The 22,193-nt window shown below is 45.6% G+C and overlaps 1 protein-coding gene across 9 annotated transcripts in view; it reads right to left on the bottom strand.

Annotated features, from left to right (window-relative positions):
• FGGY (FGGY carbohydrate kinase domain containing) overlaps nucleotides 1-22,193 on the bottom strand; it is a 366,153-nt gene that overhangs the window by 48,027 nt on the left and 295,933 nt on the right. The gene's annotated exons all lie outside the window — the stretch shown is intronic.

Below are 22,193 nucleotides of genomic sequence, written 5' to 3'. Positions count from 1 at the left end.
TTCCTGGAGCATCTTGCATCCTCTGCTATTTTGAGGTTGAGCCAGATTTTCAATGATGTTCAGATCAGGGGACTGTGAGGGCCATTGTAAAACCTTCAGCTTGTGCCTCTTGAAGTGGTCTATTGTGGATTTTGACACATGCTTCAGATCATTATCCATTTGTAGAAGCCATCCTATTTTCAGCTTCAGCTTTTTTTTACAGATGGTGTTATATTTGCATCAAGAATTGAAATTTCATTGAATCCATTCTTACCTCTGCCCATAAAATGTTCCCTGTGCCATTGGCTGCAATACAACCCCAAAGCATGATTGATCCATTCCCATACTTAATGATTAGCAAGATGTTCTTTTGCTGACATTCTGTGCCCTTTTTTCTCCACACATACCTTGTTCATTGTGGCCAAAGACTTCTATTTTAACCTCATCTGTCTAGATGACTAGTTTCTAAAATGCTTGTTTCCAAACTGTATCAGGCTTGTTTAGATGTTCTTTTGCATACTTCTGGTGCTGAATTTTATGTTGAGAATGCAGGAGAGGTTTTCTTCTGATGACTCTTTCTTGAAGGCCATATTTGTGCAGGTGTCCCTGAACAGTAGAACAATGTACCACAAGTCCAGAGTCTGCTAAATCTTTCTGAAGGTCTTCTGTAGTGAAGTGAGGGTTCTGCTTTGCCTCTCCAGCAATCCTACAAGCAGCTCTCACTGAAATTTTGCTTGGTCGTCCAGACCTTATCTTGTCTTCCACTGTTCCTGTGAACTGCCCTTTCTTAACTATATTTCAATTGAGGAAAGGGCAACTTGAAAATGCTTTTCTATCTTCTTACAGCCTTCTCCTGCTTTGTGGGCCTCCACCATTTTCAGAGTGCTAGGCAGCTGCTTAGAAGAACCCATGGCTGCAGTTTTTTGGCACAAGGTTAGAGGAGGCTGGGTTTTTATAAAGCTGGGATATTTGCATCACCTGGCCTTTCCCAACGATGATGAGGAACAAGTCATAACACTAACAAGCTAATTAAGATCTGAAACCTTGGTCAAAGTTATCTGAGCAAACAAATCTTCAAAGGTGCCCAAACTTTTTCATCGGCCCATTTTCCTTTTTGTAATTTTTTAAATGGAAAAAAAAGAAAAACAAAATGACAATATATTTGCCTAAAATACAAAAGAAATGTCTCATCTTTAACTTTAGGCCTTTTAGAGATCATTCCATCTTCAACTTGCTTAACTGTTCACAATAACAGTAATTTTGGCCAGGGGTGCCCAAACTTTTACATGCCACTGTATGTACTCAGTGGTTCCAATAGCAGAATAGTGAGTGCAGCTCTGGAGTATAATACAGGATGTAACTCAGGATCAGTAATATAATGTATGTACACAGTGACTGCACCAGCAGAATAGTGAGTGCAGCTCCGGAGTATAATACAGGATGTAACTCAGGATCAGTACAGGATCAGTAATGTAATGTATGTGCACAGTGACTGCACCAGCAGAATAGTGAGTGCAGCTCTGCAGTATAATACAGGATGTAACTCGGGGTCAGTACAGGATAAGTAATGTATGTACACAGTGACTGCACCAGCAGAATAGTGAGTGCAGCTCTGGAGTATTATACAGGAGGTATCTCAGGATCAGTAATGTAATGTAGGTACACAGTGACTGCACCAGCAGAATAGTGAGTGCAGCTCTGGAGTATAATACAGGATGTAACTCAGGATCAGTAATGTAATGTATGTACACAGTGACTGCACAGCAGAATAGTGAGTGCAGCTCTGGAGTATAATACAGGATGTAACTCAGGATCAGTAATGTACAGTTGTGGCCAAAAGTATTGACACCCCTGCAATTCTGTCAGATAATACTCAGTTTCTTCCTGAAAATGATTGCAAACACAAATTCTTTAGTATTATTATCTTCATTTAATTTGTCTTAAATGAAAAAACACAAAAAGAATTGTCCTAAAGCCAAATTGGATATAATTCCACACCAAACATAAAAAAGAGGGTGGACAAATGTATTGGCACTGTTCGAAAAATCATGTGATGCTTCTCTAATTTGTGTAATTAACAGCACCTGTAACTTACCTGTTGCACCTAACAGGTGTTGGCAATAACTAAATCACACTTGCAGCCAGTTGACATGGATTAAAGTTGACTCAACCTCTGTCCTGTGTCCTTGTGTGTACCACATTGAGCATGGAGAAAAGAAAGAAGACCAAAGAACTGTCTGAGGACTTGAGAAACCAAATTGTGAGGAAGCATGAGCAATCTCAAGACTACAAGTCCATCTCCAAAGACCAGAATGTTCCTGTGTCTACCGTGCGCAGTGTCATCAAGAAGTGTAAAGCCCATGGCACTGTGGCTAACCTCCCTAGATGTGGACGGAAAAGAAAAATTGACAAGAAATTTCAACGCAAGATTGTGCGGATGTTGGATAAAGAACCACGACTAACATCCAAACATGTTCAAGCTGCCCTGCAGTCCGAGGGTACAACAGTGTCAACCCGTACTATCCGTCGGCATCTGAATGAAAAGGGACTGTATGGTAGGAGACCCAGGAAGACCCCACTTCTTACCCCAAGACATAAAAAAGCCAGGCTGGAGTTTGCCAAAACTTACCTGAAAAAGCCTAAAACGTTTTGGAAGAATGTTCTCTGGTCAGATGAGACAAAATTAGAGCTTTTTGGGCAAAGGCATCAACATAGAGTTTACAGGAGAAAAAAAGAGGCATTCAAAGAAAAAAAACACGGTCCCTACAGTCAAACATGGCGGAGGTTCCCTGATGTTTTGGGGTTGCTTTGCTGCCTCTGGCACTGGACTGCTTGACCGTGTGCATGGCATTATGAAGTCTGAAGACTACCAACAAATTCTGCAGCATAATGTAGGGCCCAGTGTGAGAAAGCTGGGTCTCCCTCAGAGGTCATGGGTCTTCCAGCAGGACAATGACCCAAAACGCACTTCAAAAAGCACTAGAAAATGGTTTGAGAGAAAGCACTGGAGACTTCTAAAGTGGCCAGCAAGGAGTCCAGACCTGAATCCCATAGAACACCTGTGGAGAGATCTAAAAATGGCAGTTTGGAGAAGGCACCCTTCTAATATCAGGGACCTGGAGCAGTTTGCCAAAGAAGAATGGTCTAAAATTCCAGCAGAGCATTGTAAGAAACTCATTGATGGTTACCGGAAGTGGTTGGTCGCAGTTATTTTGGCTAAAGGTTGTGCAACCAAGTATTAGGCTGAGGGTGCCAAAACGTTTTGCAGTTTTGTGTGAAATGATCAAAGTTTTGCTTTTTGCTTCATTCTCTTTTGTGTTTTTTTCATTTAACCCCTTAATGTCCAATGACGGACACAGTCCGTCATCAGACATCTCCCCTGCTTTGATGAGGGCTCCGGCGCTGAGCCCGCATCAAAACTGGGACATGTCAGCTGTTATGGACAGCTGACATGTGCCCGCAATAGGTGCAAGCGGAATCGCCGTCCGCCCACGCCTATTAACTAGTTAAATCCCGCTGTCAAACGCTGACAGCGGGCATTTAAATAGCATTTCCGGCCTCCGGGCCGGAAATGACGTCATCGCCGACCCCCGTCACGTGATCGGGGTCGGCGTCATGTTGCCTGGACAACCAGAGGTCTCTATGGACCTCTATGGTTGTTCCAGGCATATGGCTTTCAGCGCCACCCGGTGGTCGGCGCTGAAATCACAGCAGTAAATCTGCTACATATGGGCGATCTGCTCATCGCCCATATGTAGCAGAGCCGATCGGGTTGCGCATGCTTCTAGCCTCCTATGGAGGCTATTGAAGCATGCCGAAAGTAAAAAAAAAAAATGTTTAAAAGTAAAAAATATTAAAAAAACCTAAAAGTTCAAATCACCCCCCTTTCACCCCAATCAAAATAAAACAGTAAAAAAAAAATCCCACATACACATATTAGGTATCGCCGCGTTCAGAATCGCCCGATCTATCAATAAAAAAAAGCATTAACCCGATCGCTAAACGGCGTAGCGAGAAAAAAATTCAAAACGCCAGAATTACGCTTTTTTGGTCGCCAAGACATTGCATTAAAATGCAAAAACGGGCGATCAAAAGAACGTATCTGCACAAAAGTGGCATCATTAAAAACATCAGCCCGGCATGGAAAAAATAAGCCCTCACCCGACCCCAGACCATGAAAAATGGAGACGCTACGGGTCTCGGAAAATTGCGCAAAATTTTTTTCTTTTTTTTTAGCAAACTTTGGAATTTTTTTTCACCACTTAGATAAAAGAGGACATAGACATGTTTGGTGTCTATGAACTCATAATGACCTGGAGAATCATAATGGCAGGTCAGATTTAGCATCTAGTGAACCTAGCAAAAAAAGCCAAGCAAAAAACAAGTGTGGGATTGCACTTTTTTTTGCAATTACACCGCACTTGGAATTTTTTTCCCGTTTTCGAGTACACGACATGGTAAAACCAATGGTGTCATTTAAAAGTACAACTCGTCTCGCAAAAAATAAGCCCTCACATGGCCATATAGACGGAAAAATAAAAAAGTTATGGCTCTGGAAAGAAGGGGAGGGAAATATGAAAATGCAAAACCAAAAATACCCCTGGTCATTAAGGGGTTAAGACAAATTAAATGAAGATAATAATACCAAAGAGTTTGTGTTTGCAATCATTTTCAGGAAGAAACTGAGTATTATCTGACAGAATTGCAGGGGTGTCAATACTGTTGGCCACAACTGTATGTACACAGTGTCTGCACCAGCAGAATAGTGAGTGCAGCTCTGGAGTATAATACAGGATGTAACTCAGGATCAGTATTGTAATGTATGTACACAGTGACTGCACCAGCAGAATAGTCAGTGCAGCTCTGGGGTATAATACAAGATGTAACTCAGGAACAGTAATGTAATGTATGTACACAGTGACTGCACCAGCAGAATAGTGAGTGCAGCTCTGGAGTATTATACAGGAGGTAACTCAGGATCAGTAATGTAATGTATGTATGTGGCACCCCTGAGGGTTCAGTCGCCACAGAGGTACTGCACCTCCTCCTGAGGTGTGGTACCCCACCATTCAGGTAAGGTGGAGACACCTGACCACACTCCAACACCTGCATCCCACACAACATAGTAGTGTAGCAAAGCACCCTTTGGTGGCTCCCTGCTTGGAACACGAAGAGTGCTGGGAGGTGGGTGGAGCTTAGTCTGCACAAGAGAGCAGGAGATTATTGGGACTAGGTCAGTCAATCTGATGAGGAGTCAGAGAGAGGATCCCCTGAGTGGGATAGATGAAGGAAGTGACCTGGGTCCGCTGGCACAGGAAAGAGATATTCAGAAAGCCTAAATCTCCATAAGAAAGATTAATTTGTACAGAACGTGAGGAGAAGTGAACTAAGGATTAGGGTTAGAGCAGAGCCCTTCCTCAAGTTCTCAGCGCATGGCCGGGGTCCGGTCCCCGAGGTTGTATGGATACTAATGGTCCTGCGACAGACACCGGAGGAATAGAAGTTGTCACCAATTTATTCCCACACAAGACTTGGGGGCACAACAGCAACATATTAGTGAGCCGGGACTTGGTAGCAAGGAGTCCCCGAAGCTGGCTACAGCTGTCTGCTGTACAAGTAGAGTTCTAAGAACATCTGAAAGGAGGAACTCCAGTGTAACTCAGTACTGTGAGTACTTCACTACGAGCGCTAAGGAGGGAGACGTTCAGAAAAGGCACATATGTTGGCGGAGTGGTGGAACGGAGTACTTCATCTTGCCTGGAGGTTGGCTGAGCTCCTGACCTGGAGGACACAGCATGGATGCGGGCATCTGTATGCACAACAGACTGTGAGTAAAGCTTTGGAACAACATGCCCTGGTGTCCTCCGCTTATTCCTGCGCCAACCCACTCGGCACTGCTACATCTCTGTGCTGAACACTGCACCCCTTCCTCAACATCTATTACACTGCCCTGGGACTACAGCCCTGCCTGTGGAGGGCTACACCATTATTGCTGCACCACACCATCTGTCCCAGAGGATCTGTCTGCAGCGTCGGCTTAACATCATCATTGCCGAACACCACAGGTGGCGTCACGAATCATTCGCTAATAAACTTTAATCATCATCCACACATTCAACATTCCCCTTTTACAATGGAAGCCCAGGGCCACGGACCGGGTCACAGCTACCGTGACATCTCCCATTGAACTCCACGGGCCCGGTACCGAGTACCCCACAGCCCTGGCACAGCGAGGGCGATCCATGTACACAGTGACTGCACCAGCAGAATAGTGAGTGCAGCTCTGGAGTATAATATGAGATACAACTCAGGATCAATACAATATAAGCAATGTATGTACATTATTAATAACCTCAGTATAGAGATTAATTTCTATATGTATAAGTAAATCACTGACTTTAAAACCTTTTAGTGTTTATAGTGGGTCCGTCTGAATCTTACAAATAATAATTCCTGCTGTGTCACATACTAGCCCGTATCATCATTTTTGTAGTACTACTGGGAAGGTTCCTTAATGTTCTAATATAGTTTTCTGTTAATCCGCCATGAGATCTGTATGTTCTGTGTGCAGCTCTGAGTACATACTGTAAGTTGCAGAGATGCCTGGAGGTTCAACTCTAAAAGTCGGGAAGCTTATATGGATTGCTTGTATGGATCTTGTGCCCTGAATTGTCTGTGCTAAGCTGCATTTATTACAGTCTGCTCCCTCTTTCAGACACACAGTTCTGCTGATTCCGCAAAGCATCTGATCCATAATCCAGCCCTAACCCCTGACTCGGAGCAGCCGCAAAACATTCCCCCTCCTCTACTTTGTAAATATTTAATCAGCTCACGCAGCGGGTCTTATGGGGGGACCTGCAGCACTTAGTGCCAGGCCTGGGGCTTGTGGATTGTTCATATAAAGCCCCCAGCTGCTACTAATGTAAACAGAGCAGGACACGATGAGTCCATTGTTCTCAGTACCAGAGGCCTACCAAACAATAGAACAATCCATATCGTATATCCAGAGTATATTCCATAAAGCAGGTGCTAAATTGCTGGAATAGTTGCTGCTTGCAAAATAACAACAGAAAAACCGACAATGAATATGGTGAGCAAAGCCCCCCCACACTCCACAGCAAACATTTGTCATAAATGCATTACCGCTTCATTTGTAGCCTCTAATTAAGAGCAGAAAGTCACAACTCATTGTAACAGCTGTTTACTGTGCCCCAAAGGCTGCACTAAAGCTTCTAGTCTCACTCACTATTCACTTGACCATTCTATTACCAGGTCTTATTTTCTTGCAGGTGCAAACATTTTAAGGAAAACATCAGATTAATGTGCAGTTGCTATCAAAATTATTCAGCTTCCAATGCAAATTAAGTTTATTAATAAAAGTTACAAACTTTCTGCTGTTTTCCATAAACCAATCACACAAGAAAAATGTAAATAGCTCAACATAACTAATATAACAAGTGGTTTCTCTAAATTCAGCACAAAACACCACTTCTACTGACTACTGCAGTCTCAGAATTATTCACCCCTTTTTGACCAGCGACTTTAGTACATGCTAGAGCCGCTCTAGCTGTAATGACATGCTGCAAATGTAATGCATAGGCAGACACCAGCTTCCGCCCTCATTCCTGAAGAACTTTAGCCCATTGCTCAGGGGCAATGGCCTCCAGGTCACTAATACTCTTAAATTGATAAGAGAGTCCAAAAATTAAAGAGAATCAATCATTGCCTAGTACAAAAATGGAAATAAAAGATACAAAGGCATTGAATGTTCCTAGAGACAGAGCTGGAAGCAGAGTTAATAAATTCAAGGTGAAAGTAACACTGGCGTCATTATCTCAATATGGCAGAAAAAGGAAGCTGCCACCAGCTGCCACCAGATTCTTGAGGAGGATGCTGGTCACAAACCCCTGATCAACTACAAAAGACCTGCAGCAAGATTTGGTGGCAGCAGGCACTTGGGTTTCATTTTGCACAGTAAAGGTCCCGTTATACATAGCGAGATCGTTAGCGAGATCGCTGAAAAATCACCGATTTTGTGATGCATCAGCCACCTCGCTAGCGATCTCGCTACATGTGACACATGGCGGCGACCCGCCCCCCCAGTGGATATCACTGATCGTGCTCGAATGTCCCAGGCCATTTTTTGATCGTTGGCATCTCACTGGCCAGCATGCATTGCTGTGTTTGACGCCGACGAGCAACCTCGTTGAACTCATGGACGCAGGCGTGAGTCGTCAGAATAGCTGCTGTGTGACAAGGTCCTAACGACCGCCGAGATCGTTATACGGATCGCCGGATCGTTGCTGCGTCGTTGAGTAGATCTGCCTGTTTGACGGCCTATTAGCGATCATGTAGCGACGCACCAGCGATCCTTACCAGGTCGTATTGTTGTCGGGATCGCTGGTGCGTCGCTTAGTGTAACAGTACCCTTAGAGGCATACTTAAAGCTCAAGGTCTCTATGCCTGAACTCCAAAACACACACTTTTACTGACCCAAAAGTGTAAGAAAAGGTGGCTTTAATATGCTCAAGGCCATACAAATATGTCACAGAAGATTTGGGATTCTGTTCTGTAGAGCAATTAATAACACTGGAACTTTTGGGTTCATAGATCAGTGGTATGTATCTGGATGAGGAAGAATTAAGCATATGCAGAAAGAAAAAGTGAATCATGGCAGTGGCTTGGCATGCCTACAATGAAGCATAATGATGAATTATTGTTACCTAAAGTTAAGCATGGTGGTGGCTCAGTGATGCCTACAGTGAATCATGGCAATGGCTTGATGATGCCTACAGTGAAGCATGGTGACGGCTCAGTGATGCTTACAGTGAAGCATGGCAACAGCTTGGTGATACTTGCAGTGAAGAATGGCAATAGCCTGGTGATGCCTACAGCAAAGTATGGCGAAGGCTCAATTATTCCTTCAGTGAAGCATGTTGATGGTTCAGTGATGCCTGGAGTGAGGTAAGGCGGTGGCTCAGTGATGCCTACTTTGAAGCATGGTGATGGCTTGGTGATGCCTACAGTAAAGCATGGAGGAGGCTCAATCATTTCTACAGTGAAACATGGCAGTAGTTCAATTATTGCTACATTGAAGCATGGTGATGGCTCGGTGATGACTACAGTGAACCATGTCTGTGGTCAATGATGTCTACACTGAAGTATGGTAATGGCTTGGTGATGGTATAGATCTGCATTGCTTTCTCTGGCTCTTCAAACTATCAGCATATGTAAGGCAAGATGGGTACAAATAAGTATGAGCATGCTTCACATCAAGGCTTGTTTTAGAACAAAATCTGGTAGCTACTGGAGAGCTGAGGGAGGCCTTGACAGTCGCCTGACTGCAACCATGGAGATGGTGGGCTGGCTACAGTAGCAAAACCAAGATGACTAGTGACCTGGAGGCCATTGCCCATGAGGACTGGGCTAAGATTCCTTAGGAACGCTACCAGAAGCTGGTGTCTGGCAATACATCACATTTGTAGCAGGTCACAACAGCCAGAGGGATTCTATTAAGTGCTAAAGATGCTTTTCATGAAGAGGGTGAATAATTCTAATACTGTAATAGTCAGTGGCATTCATTGAGAATTTGGAGACGCCACTTGTTATATTAGTTGTGTTGCACTAGTTACAATGATCATGTCTGGTTTATTCCAAACAACAGAACTGTAGCAACAAAAAATTGTCAGTGCTGACACAATTTCATATTTCCAAATCTCGGATCTTAAAAAATATGATACACTTGCGGAGCAAGACTTTGCTCCTACTTCACCCATATGTAAAACTTTAGATTTTATTTTAATTGTTGCCATTCCAGCAGTGTCCAATGGATGGCGCTGTGGCAAAATTAATTTCTTTCTGAAAAATCAATTTATATGTTGTATTCTGCAAAAGAAAGCCAAGGTTAATGGGCAGGAGGGATATAGGGGAGAAAATGGGCCCAACCACTTCTTTGGTAATTTTCTTCATGAAACATAAAAATAGCTGACCAATCGGTTCTAATAATAATATATGTATATATAGTATAATAACATATGTATATACAGCATATATATATTGAGCACACCAGTGGTTTTTTTTTTATAAACATAGACATTAGGTTTTTTTTTAAGGATTTATAGGGCATTTGAAGAACATCAAGAACATTCTGGACAAGATTGATAGAACTTAAGGCTGTGTGCCCACGTAGCGATTTTTAAGCGTTTTTGCCACGATTTTCGGCGCGAAGACGCTGCGAAAACGTTTAAAAATCGTGTACAGAACGCCCCCCATGCATTCCTATGGCATTCCGCACATGCTGTGCTAATGCTGCGCTTTTTTCCGCGGCGGAATCGCATCACGGAAAAAATCGCAGCATGCTCATTCTTTTGTGCGGAATCGCCAAGAATTGCTGCGATTCCGCACCCATAGGAATGCATGAGAATCCCTTACTTCCCGCATGTGGCTATGCCCACCATGCGGGAAGTTAAGCGTCTCATGTGCGGTTGGTACCCACGGTGTGGAGGAGAGGAGACTGTCCTCCAGGCCCTGGGTACCATACCCCTGTAAAAAAAATAAGAAATCGGGGTATATTTACCTTCCGACGTCCCGCACTGCATTCCCGGCCTCAGCGTTCCCAGTAATGCCTTGCGGCAAGGTCCTGTGATGACGTAGTCTCGCGTGACTCTAGCGGTCTCGCGAGATCACTATAGTAACGCGAGACCAACGTCATCACAGGTCTCGCAAGGCATTACTGGGAACGCTGAGGCCCGGGAATGCAGCGCGGGACGTCGGAAGGTAAATATACCCCGATTTTTTACTTTTTTATCATTTTTAACATTTTATCTTTTACTATTGAGGCCACATAGGCAGCCTCAATAGTAAAAAGCTGGTCACACTTGTCAAACACTATGTTTGACGAGTGTGACCAACCTGTCAATCACTTTCCAAGCGATGCTTCAAATCGCTTGGAAAGTGCTTGAATATCACACACGAAAATCGCGGCAAAATCACGAACCGAATCGCGGTAAAATCGCGCAGAAAAAAACGCGCGATTTCTGGGAAGGAGTCCGGTTTTCAGTGTGCGTTTTAACACGCAACGTGGGCACATAGCCTAAAATGTAATTATTCTATTGTTTCCAAGGTGCTTTCTGCACATCAGACTCGGACTACTTCTGTGAAAGGAGGGGCCTAAATCTCATATATATGTAGTACACTCCTCCTAGCATCATCTCCTCACCAAAGTTCACTTACTTCCGTTCTTTTCTGTTGAGTAGTTCCCTGGGGGTTTAGCGGTCTATATATAACTCAGTCGGTGCTTTGTATGTTCATATGTATAATTAATTCTCTCTATAGTTATTATATAGTCTCTGTACTTTCAAATAACTTGTCCTCATTTTATAGATACATTGATTAACAGACAATCTGCAAATCACTTATGTTTTCTTAGCCTCAAAAAATAACACTGCCTGTTGTCAAGTGTAATCCGTCTCAAGATGTGGAGATAGATTACAAAAAAATTTGTCCGGATCTTTGTCCTTCTACAGGAAATATGGCACGTCCTTATCTCCATATAGAAAGTGGTGGTCTTTGTCTGTCAACAGGAAGTGGTGAGTGGGTCATTGTCTCTAAAGGACGTGAGGTTCTTTTGTTTTCTCTTTGCTCCTGCCTGTGAAACTGAATACAGGCAGAAAAGAGAGGCAGGATTTCAATTCAAATGCATGTACAATGGCGGGCAGAATGCAAGCTGCTGCAAAGTGAAATAAAGGAAGTCCCAACCCTGTTTGTGCTGACAGAATGCTCATGAAAAGTAACAGAAAGCTGTGTCTACTGCTTGTTGTCAAGTGTAATGTCTCCATTGAGATAGATTACAGTAAGTTGGGGCAGGTCCTTGTCTTGCTGCAAAGTGGGGGCAGGTCCTTGTTTCAGCAGAAAGTGGGGGTGGGTTTTTCACTCTACTGAAAGTGGGAGTGGGCCTTTGTCTTTACAGGGGTCAAGCTGTATAAAGGCAGAAATGAAAGGCAAGCTTTCAGTCCAGGGCAGGTCAATCTTTGTACAATAGCATGTGCAATGCATTCTGGAAAGTGAGTTAAAGGAAGCTCCAAGCCCTTAAGTACTGGCAGGATGCTGAAGAAGAGGACCAGTCCACCCAATAAACACAAATGGCAAGTTATAAAGCGTGATAATCATGGAAGGTCCTGGACATATTAGACAGATGTGTGCACCAAAGGAGTTTTATCTTGTTGTAGGGAATGAGGGCAGTCAGACCATGCTGTAATACAGGCTTTGTGTGAAAGGGACAGATATGCTTTACACTATTCATGGAACCATTTTGTAGGATACTTTTGTTACTACGATCGTCGCTTCTTAACTGGATAGCCTCATCCAACCCAGAGTTTTAATTTTCTTAGAATGAACATTTCTGCAACCCCCCCCCCAAAAAAAAAAAAAACAAACAAACAAAACCAAACAGTATTTTCCTGCAGACTTACTGGTATCTCCAGGTAAATAATGTTTTAGGCATGTTTGGCTGTCTAATTGAAAGAGCGGCTACAAGGCTACAGGGAGAAAATTACGTTATATTCTCCCTGCAGCCACTCACGTCAATACATTGGGTCGGTAAACACCATTTGTTTGGTGAAAGATTCACTTTAAAGGGAATCTGTAAGCAGGTTTTTCTACATAATCTGAAGTCAGCAGGAGACAGAGGCTGAAACACAGAATTGAGGGATGTGTCACTTGCCAAAGTACTTGCTGTTGTTTACTAACTGTGAAGGATTTATCACTAAGAGATTAACATCGCCGGACTAATCCAACAAGTAAGCAGCTCACGGTCTATGGACATTGTACATACAATGCTCGGTGTGGGCAGGGTTAGCTTGCTCAGCTCTGATTCTGAATCTAAAAGCCCATATTTGGGGTCAGCCTACTTTCTGGAAAACATAAGAAAAGCTAAAAATAATTTTTTAACAATTTGACAGAGAAGATAAAAGTACTTGTGGCGCCCCTGAGGCTCAGTCACCACAGAGGTACTGCACCTCCTCCTGAGGTGTGGTATCCCACCATCCAGGTAAGGTGGAGACTCCTGACCACACTCCAACACCTGCACCCCACACCACAAAGTAGTGTAGCAAAGCACCTTTGGCGGCTCCCTGCTTGGAGTATAGCAAAGCACCCATTGGTGGCTCCCTGCTTGGAACATGAAACGTGCTGGGAGGTGGGTGGAGTTAGATTACATTACAAAGCGCGGGAAGAGTTTAGGATGAGAAGTCAGTTGGTTAGGGAGTTGGAGAGAAGAAGATCCCCAGAGAGACGGATAGATGGATTGAAGTGCTGCAGCAGATCCCAGTGACCTGGGTCTGCTGGCACGGGAAAGGAAGAGAGAGAGAGCAACATAGACTGGAAGCCTGACTCTCCATAGAGAGGAAGATCAGTACCGAACGTGAGGAGTAAAAGAGAACAGAGGATGTGGGTTAGAAGAGAACCCTTCCTAGAAGTTCTAAGCGCAAGGCCGGGGCCCGGTCCCCGAGGTTGTATGGATACTAATGGTCCTGCAGCAGACACGGGAGGAATAGAAGTAGTGACCACTTTATTCCCACACAAGACTTGGGGGCACAACAGCAACATATTAGTGAGCCGGGACTTAATAGCAAGGAGTCCCCGAAGCAGGCTACAGCTGTCTGCCGTACAAGTAGAGTTCATAAGACCATCTGACAGGAGGAACTCCAGTGTAACTCAGTACTAGAAGTACTTCATTTAAAGGCGCTGTAAGAGGAGGCGTTCAGAAAGGCACATGTTGGCGGAGTGTTGGAAAGGAGTATTCCATCTGGCCTGGAGGTTGACTGAGTCCCTGACCCGGAGGAGACGGCATGGAGGCAGGCACCTGTTTGTACAACAGACTTTCTTGTAAAGCTTTGGAACTACATGCCCTGGTGTCCTCCACTTATTCCGGCGCCAACCTGCCCAGCACTGCTACATCCCTTGCGCCTGACACTGCACCATCTACGTGTCACTTCATTTACTCTGCCCTGGGACTACAGCCCTGCCTGTGGAGGGCTATAACATCACTGCTGCACCACACCATCTGTCCCAGAGGATCTGTCTGCAGCGTCGGCTTATATCTTCATTGCCGAACACCACAGGTGGCGTCACGAATCACTTATAAACTTTCATCACCATAAGCACACTGAAACAACCCCTTTTACAATGGGCGCCTAGGGCCACGGGCCGGGTCACAGCTGCCGTGACATCTCCTATTGAAGCTCATCGGACCCGGTATCAAGTACCCCACAGCCCTGGGAGGGCAACCCAGACTTACCGTATATTTATGGGGTATTTTACATTATGGGTAATGGCCAATGAAAGATGGGTGTTAGTAATTTCTAGCATAGAACAGAAGGGGTTAAGTGACTCTGGATGACGGCACAACATTAATTGGTCTCTGTCATTTCTCAAAATAGTTGATGATTCACAAGTGCACAATACAGAGATGGAGCAGCAACATGTGGCACGAGGGTGTACAATCTGTGGTAGAAGCCACGGAGTGAGGATTTCAGATACATCCTGCACATACTGTATAGGCTGGGGCAGGCTTATGGGGTGAGTAGGCGCAGGGGTCCGGCCCATCAGTCGGCCCAGCTGACCCGGAATGCACAAATATCCTGGCACCTAAGATTTACATTCTAAAATTAATTGTATAGCATCATAATATAGAACAGCATAGCCCATTCTACTATTCAATTTATTTAACTGTTTTTTTATCACTATATGGCGGTAATAGTTAAAGAGGTTGGCCACCTATTGGACATTACTTTCACCTAAATACATATATATTGGGCTAAAAAAAAATCATCATTATTGCAATTTGGTTTCATTACAAATTTTGCACTATTTAGCTTTTACAGGTTCTTTATTTTTATGCACATTCATATTTAATGTTATCTATGGCCATAAATAAGCTGAGAGGAGCCGAGAAAAAGACGGGTAGAGAAGAGCTGCAAATGTTCCTCTTAGATGGTCAGAGCGAGCTCACTGATGAGTTCTCCGTTGGATGTCGTGCCTCTTTCCCTTGTTATTGCCGTTTCCACACACACTGACCAGCACTTCTGGCCATACAGTGTCTGCACATGGAGGAGCAGGTGGCCGGACCTGTCCATCAGCCTCCTCCAATAGAAAAGCAGCTTCCCATGTGAGGTATTTTACAGTTGTCCCCAAAGGTGGCCAACCCTTTTAAGTACTGTATAATGGCTCTGTGAGGCCCTGTTATACTGCTGTACTTATGCACTGTATAGTATTGGTATTTAGGTAACTTAATAACTGTTATTAAAAACAGTGACAGGAGCCATATGGGAACGCTGCCAGTGGTCACTGCACGTGGGTATCTATAGCAGGCACTGTATGAGGACATCTGCAGCGGGCACTGTATGGGGGCATCTGCAGCGGGCACTGTATGGGGGCATCTGCAGCGGGCACTGTATGGGGGCATCTGTAGCAGGCACTGTATGGGGGCATCTGTAGCAGGCACTGTATGGGGGCATCTATAGCGGGCACTGTATGGGGGCATCTGTAGCGGGCACTGTATGGGGGCATCTGTAGCGGGCACTGTATGGGGGCATCTGTAGCAGGCACTGTATGGGGGCATCTGTAGCAGGCACTGTATGGGGGCATCTGTAGCAGGCACTGTATGGGGGCATCTGTAGCAGGCACTGTATGGGGGCATCTGTAGCAGGCACTGTATGGGGGCATCTGTAGCGGGCACTGTATGAGGGCATCTGTAGCGGGCACTGTATGGGGGCATCTGTAGCGGGCACTGTATGGGGGCATCTGTAGCAGGCACTGTATGGGGGCATCTGTAGCAGGCACTGTATGGGGGCATCTATAGCGGGCACTGTATGGGGGCATCTGTAGCGGGCACTGTATGGGGGCATCTGTAGCGGGCACTGTATGGGGGCATCTGTAGCGGGCACTGTATGGGGGCATCTGTAGCGGGCACTGTATGGGGGCATCTGTAGCAGGCACTGTATGGGGGCATCTGTAGCAGGCACTGTATGAGGGCATCTGTAGCAGGCACTGTATGGGGTCATCTATAGCAGGCACTGTATGGGGTCATCTGTAGCAGGCACTGTATGAGGACATCTGTAGCGGGCACTGTATGAGGACATCTGTAGCAGGCACTGTATGGGGGCATCAATAGCAGGCACTGTATGGGGTCATCTGTAGCAGGCACTGTATGGGGTCATCTGTAGCAGGCACTGTATGGGGGCATCAATAGCAGGCACTGTATGGGGTCATCTGTAGCAGGCACTGTATGGGGGCATCTGTAGCAGGCACTGTATGGGGGCATCTGTAGCAGGCACTGTATGAGGGCATCTGTATCGGGCACTGTATTGGGGCATCTGTAGCGGGCACTGTATTGGGGCATCTGTAGCGGGCACTGTATGGGGGCATCTGTAGCAGGCACTGTATGGGGGCATCTGTAGCCGGCACTGTATGGGGGCATCTGTAGCCGGCACTGTACGAGGACATCTGTAGCAGGCACTGTATGGGGGCATCTGTAGCAGGCACTGTATGGGGGCATCTGTAGCAGGCACTGTATGGGGTCATCTGTAGCGGGCACTGTATGAGGACATCTGTAGCAGGCACTGTATGGGGGCATCTGTAGCAGGCACTGTATGAGGGCATCTGTAGCAGGCACTGTATGGGGTCATCTGTAGCGGGCACTGTATGGGGGCATCTGTAGCGGGCACTGTATGAGGACATCTGTAGCAGGCACTGTATGGGGCATCAATAGCAGGCACTGTATGGGGGCATCTATAGCAGGCACTGTATGGGGGCATCTATAGCAGGCACTGTATGGGGGCATCTGTAGCGGGCACTGTATGGGGGCATCTGTAGCGGGCACTGTATGGGGGCATCTATAGCAGGCACTGTATGGGGTCATCTGTAGCCGACACTGTATGGGGGCATCTGTAGCGGGCACTGTATGGGGGCATCTGTAGCGGGCACTGTATGGGGGCATCTGTAGCGGGCACTGTATGGGGGCATCTGTAGCAGACACTGTATGGGGGCATCTGTAGCCGACACTGTATGGGGGCATCTGTAGCGGGCACTGTATGGGGGCATCTGTAGCCGACACTGTATGGGGGCATCTGTAGCGGGCACTGTATGGGGGCATCTGTAGCAGACACTGTATGGGGGCATCTGTAGCAGACACTGTATGGGGGCATCTGTAGCAGGCACTGTATGGGGGCATCTGTAGCCGACACTGTATGGGGGCACTCCTTAGCGGGCACTGTATGGGGGCATCTGTAGCGGGCACTGTATGGGGGCATCTGTAGCGGGCACTGTATGGGGGCATCTGTAGCGGGCACTGTATGGGGGCATCTGTAGCGGGCACTGTATGGGGGCATCTGTAGCCGACACTGTATGGGGGCATCTGTAACGGGCACTGCATGAGGGCATCTGTAGCGGGAACAGTATGAGGGTATCTATAGCAGGCACTGTATGGGGGCATCTGTAGCCGACACTGTATGGGGGCATCTGCAGCGGGCACTGTATGGGGGCATCTGCAGCAGGCATTGTATGAGTGTATCTGTAACACGAATTATATGTGAACATCTGCAGCGTGCAAAATATTTTGGGGCATCTGAAAAAGGCATTATGTGTGAACATTTGCAGCGGGCACTGCATGTGGGCATCTGCAGCGGGCACTGTATGGGGACATCTATAACACGCATTATATGTAAACATCTGCAGCGGGCACTGTATGGGGGCATCTGCAGCGGGCACTGCATGGGGGCATCTGCAGCGGGCACTGTATGGGGGCATCTGCAGCGGGCACTGTATGGGGGTATCTGCAGCGGGCACTGTATGGGGGCATCTGCAGCGGGCACTGTATGGGGGCATCTGCTACGGGCACTGAAATGGCTGATATAAGAGAAGATTGTAAATAGAGAGAAGGACTGGCTTTAAGTGCAGTGTGTCTTTAAGGGACACGTCACGTAGCTATTCCGCCATCTGCCTGTCTTTTATTATAAACCATTTGGCTATTATATTTGGAGTGATCAGCGGTAGGATGGGTTTATCGAGGATGGGGGGGATTGCGGCTGAGTAGCTTTGACTATTGAACTTCCCCTCTCGGCCGTGCTGACAGATGTGATGGATGGAGAGATCTTTAGGCTGTGTGCACACGCTGCGGATTATGTGCGGATTCATCCGCGCGGATTTTGTAAAATCCGCAGGTGAAACCGCAGGTCCAAATACCTGCGGTTTTACCTGCAGATTGCTCTGCGGTTTTGCCCTGCGGTTTTTCATCTCCGCAATGGAGGAGATGGCAAACCGCAGGAGAATCCGCAGAAAGAATTGACTTGTCAATTCTTTCTGCGGATTGAAAACCGCAGATAATCCGCGCGGAAAATTCCGCACCGTCTGCACTGCGGTTTTTGATTCCCATAGGGAATCATGGTACTGTACACCGCAGCAGAAACTGCTGCGGGTCCGCAGCGGCCAAAACCGCTGCGGAACCGCAGCAAAATCCGCAGCGTGTGCACACAGCCTTATAGTCAGTTCCCTCAGCTCAGTCCAGCACGAACGTCATGGCACTGCACATGGTCAGCTATGGAGTCAGCGCAGATAGGACAACGAAGTCACAGCAGAGCGACCCCAGGGACAATGCAGCGAAATCATCCATACACCCCAATACAGAGGATATGTGAGATCTTCACATTTACTGTGTGCTCCAGATTCCTATGGTATCATCGGCCAAATCCACCTCGATCAGTAAGTGACGGCATCACAGTGTTTGGGAGCCCCCTTACCAAACATCTATACTAGGGGATTGCAATATATTTTTCTGTCTCTATAGCACCAATATATTCCACAGCGCTGTACAACGATTGTTGTAACTCAGATTTCTGCCTGTCCCCACCAGGGATTACAATGTTGATGTCACATCTTAGACACACACTAGGGCCAGATTAATAGAAAACTAATTAAAGGGGTTGTCTGGGATGACGATCAGCTGTTTGTAACTCTGCTGTGGTGTGGGTGTACTCAGTGTATGGGAGCCAGAGCACCACAGCTCCATACACCACATAGTGACTGTTCTTGTGTACTGCAGCAAAGATTACAATCTTTTCAACAAGAGCTGAGCTGCAGTACTCAATAATGGCCACTACTCAGTGTATGGCGCTGTGCTGTGCTAGATCCATTGCCTGAGTACATCTAGCCATAGCGGGCGCTGCAGACAGCTGAACCTGGGGTGTCAGGCGTGGGACGGGACCCAACAATCTCATATTCTATCATCCTAGGGATAGGTCACTGGACAACTCTTTCTACCTATGAGCACATTTTTTGATAAAAAAATGAAAACCAGAGTACCTAAAGGATATCCACAAAAACACAAGGAGAATATACAAACTTCATGAAGATGAGTCCCTGGCTTCAGGATCCTAGTGCTGCAAGCAATAGTACAATCCATTGCCTCTAATCTCATGCAAATGCTTTACATCATATTGCATTGTCATGTAAGGTCAGAGATGCAAGAAACAATGTAACATCTGCATGCACCAGTGATTCTTTGCCCTAGTAAAACATTGTGTACTGAATTAATAATGACTGCTGTCTATGCACAGTAGCGGTGTCAGGATTAGGGGTTAATGAGCTCATCATGACCAATCTGCGGGAACATCACGTTTTGTTCTATTTCACAGTAATTATACAAAAGGTTTTAAAAACACATGTGCAATAAGACGATTCACATACTGCAGATATCTGGTGAGGTCTTATCCTCGGGCCACACACAGGTTCTGGGCGACTCATCTTCACTTAGTCATAGTATATAACCTTGGGTAAAGGTATGAAAGTGTGAGATAGTACAGAAACGGGGTACGGACACTTTTATTTGTTACTGATACAGCACCCCTTCCACAGAAACTTACAATCCAATCTCCCAATTTTACTGTTCTTTTTGGCCGGTCTTTGTCCATGGATGTCATAATGGAATATCTCTCCACATTATCCAAAGCGAGAAGATGAGAGAAAAAGTATCTCCCACTTCGAAGATATCAGCACAACCTTATATTATTGCTCTAAGACTTTCAGCTGCTGGATCTGCACCGATACGTTGCTCAGCACGTCCTCATTTACATAAAAAGTTGTCTCCTTTAACCAATCAGTTTTTTTTGGGACTGTGGGAGAAAACTGAAGAACCTGAAGTTATATTTCATTAGTCTGCATATCTAGGTATTCATTTAAGGCCCGTAGAGCTACATTCTATATATGTAAGAATTAATAGCAGATTACAATTCCTAATGTATGAATGTTAGCCCCGCCCCTGAGGAGCTCATTTGTAATAATAGTTGATTGGTCAACTATTGTCAGTGGAGTCAGTGGACGGAGCAAGAAAACAAAATAGCAGCATTTCCCCATCCTTCCCTCACTGGCTTTGGTGGTGATACTGAGGTAGTTGGCACAGCTTGTAGATTGGACCTCGCCACTGAAGCCCTGTCAACAAAGACCAGCAGTGAGCAGTGGAAGGGCAGCCAAGGAGTGACATTGTACAGCTTTTCCAGTCTGTGCGCTACAGACACTGTGTAAAAGCATTTCATTTTGAGTGGGCGTTGCGTGGACACCACACCATCCACACACACAGTTCAGTAGTTGTACTGGGGTATCTGGGGAGCAGTAACAGAAGGTCGTCCAGGTTGCTGTTAATAACACCTAATGCTGCCTGCATCTGGTGATATACGGAGTCCGCATTCACCGCAGCAAGGTCAGGGGGAAATTAAACAGGTGCAGCTGCCACAACGCTACATAAACATAGAAAGAAAACACATTACAACTCCAGTAAGAGCTGAGCTCTCTGCAGAATCCCACCTGACCCCACCAGAAAGTGGAAGCTTCACTCAGTTTGGTAATTATATTAATAGCCTGGAAATATAGCTAATAACACGCTGCCGTTATTATATGGTATGTAATATCACCTGTTTAGCACTGTGTGACATTCTAGAGAAAAATGGGTATATACATTACATAGATCCTGTACTGAGCCTGAGTTACATCCTGTATTATATTCCAGAGCTGCACTCACTATTCTGCTGGTGCAGTCACTGTGTACATACATTACATTACTGATCCCGAGTTACATCCTGTATTATACCCCAGAGCTGCACTCACTATTCTGCTGGTTCAGTCACTGTGTACATACATTACATTACTGATCCTGAGTTACATCCTGTATTATACTCCAGAGCTGCACTCACTATTCTGCTGGTGCAGTCACTGTGTACATACATTACATTACTGATCCCGAGTTACATCCTGTATTATACCCCAGAGCTGCACTCACTATTCTGCTGGTTCAGTCACTGTGTACATACATTACATTACTGATCCTGAGTTACATCCTGTATTATACCTCAGAGCTGCACTCACTATTCTGCTGGTTCAGTCACTGTGTACATACATTACATTACTGATCCTGAGTTACATCCTGTATTATACTCCAGAGCTGCACTCACTCTTCTGCTGGTTCAGTCACTGTGTACATACATTACTGATCCGGAGTTACATCCTGTATTATACCCCAGAGCAGCACTCACTATTCTGCTGGTGCAGTCACTGTGTACATACATTACATTACTGATCCTGAGTTACATCCTGTATTATATTCCAGAGCTGCACTCACTATTCTGCTGGTGCAGTCACTGTGTACATACATTACATTACTGATCCTGAGTCACATCCTGTATTATACCCCAGAGCTGCACTCACTCTTCTGCTGGTTCAGTCACTGTGTACATACATTACTGATCTGGAGTTACATCCTGTATTATACCCCAGAGCTGCACTCACTCTTCTGCTGGTGCAGTCACTGTGTACATACATTACTGATCCGGAGTTACATCCTGTATTATACTCCAGAGCTGCACTCACTATTCTGCTGGTGCAGTCACTGTGTACATACATTACTGATCCTGAGTCACATCCTGTATTATACCCCAGAGCTGCACTCACTATTCTGCTGGTGCAGTCACTGTGTACACACATTACATTACTGATCCTGAGTCACATCCTGTATTATACCCCAGAGCTGCCCTCACTAATAGAGTTCATTTTCTCTCAGGTGCCGCACTTTGAGTACAGCGGTTAGGTAGCTCCATAACGCTATAAACGTGCAGATTAACCCTGGACAGGACAGGATCCCTTTAAGAACCTTACATATAAGACGTGATTCT

This window comes from Dendrobates tinctorius, unplaced genomic scaffold (assembly GCF_039654945.1).
Source record: "Dendrobates tinctorius isolate UK_male_01 unplaced genomic scaffold, ASM3965494v1 ptg000138l, whole genome shotgun sequence".
Lineage (NCBI taxonomy): Eukaryota > Metazoa > Chordata > Amphibia > Anura > Dendrobatidae > Dendrobates > Dendrobates tinctorius.
This window is presented reverse-complemented; position numbering and strand designations above follow the sequence as displayed.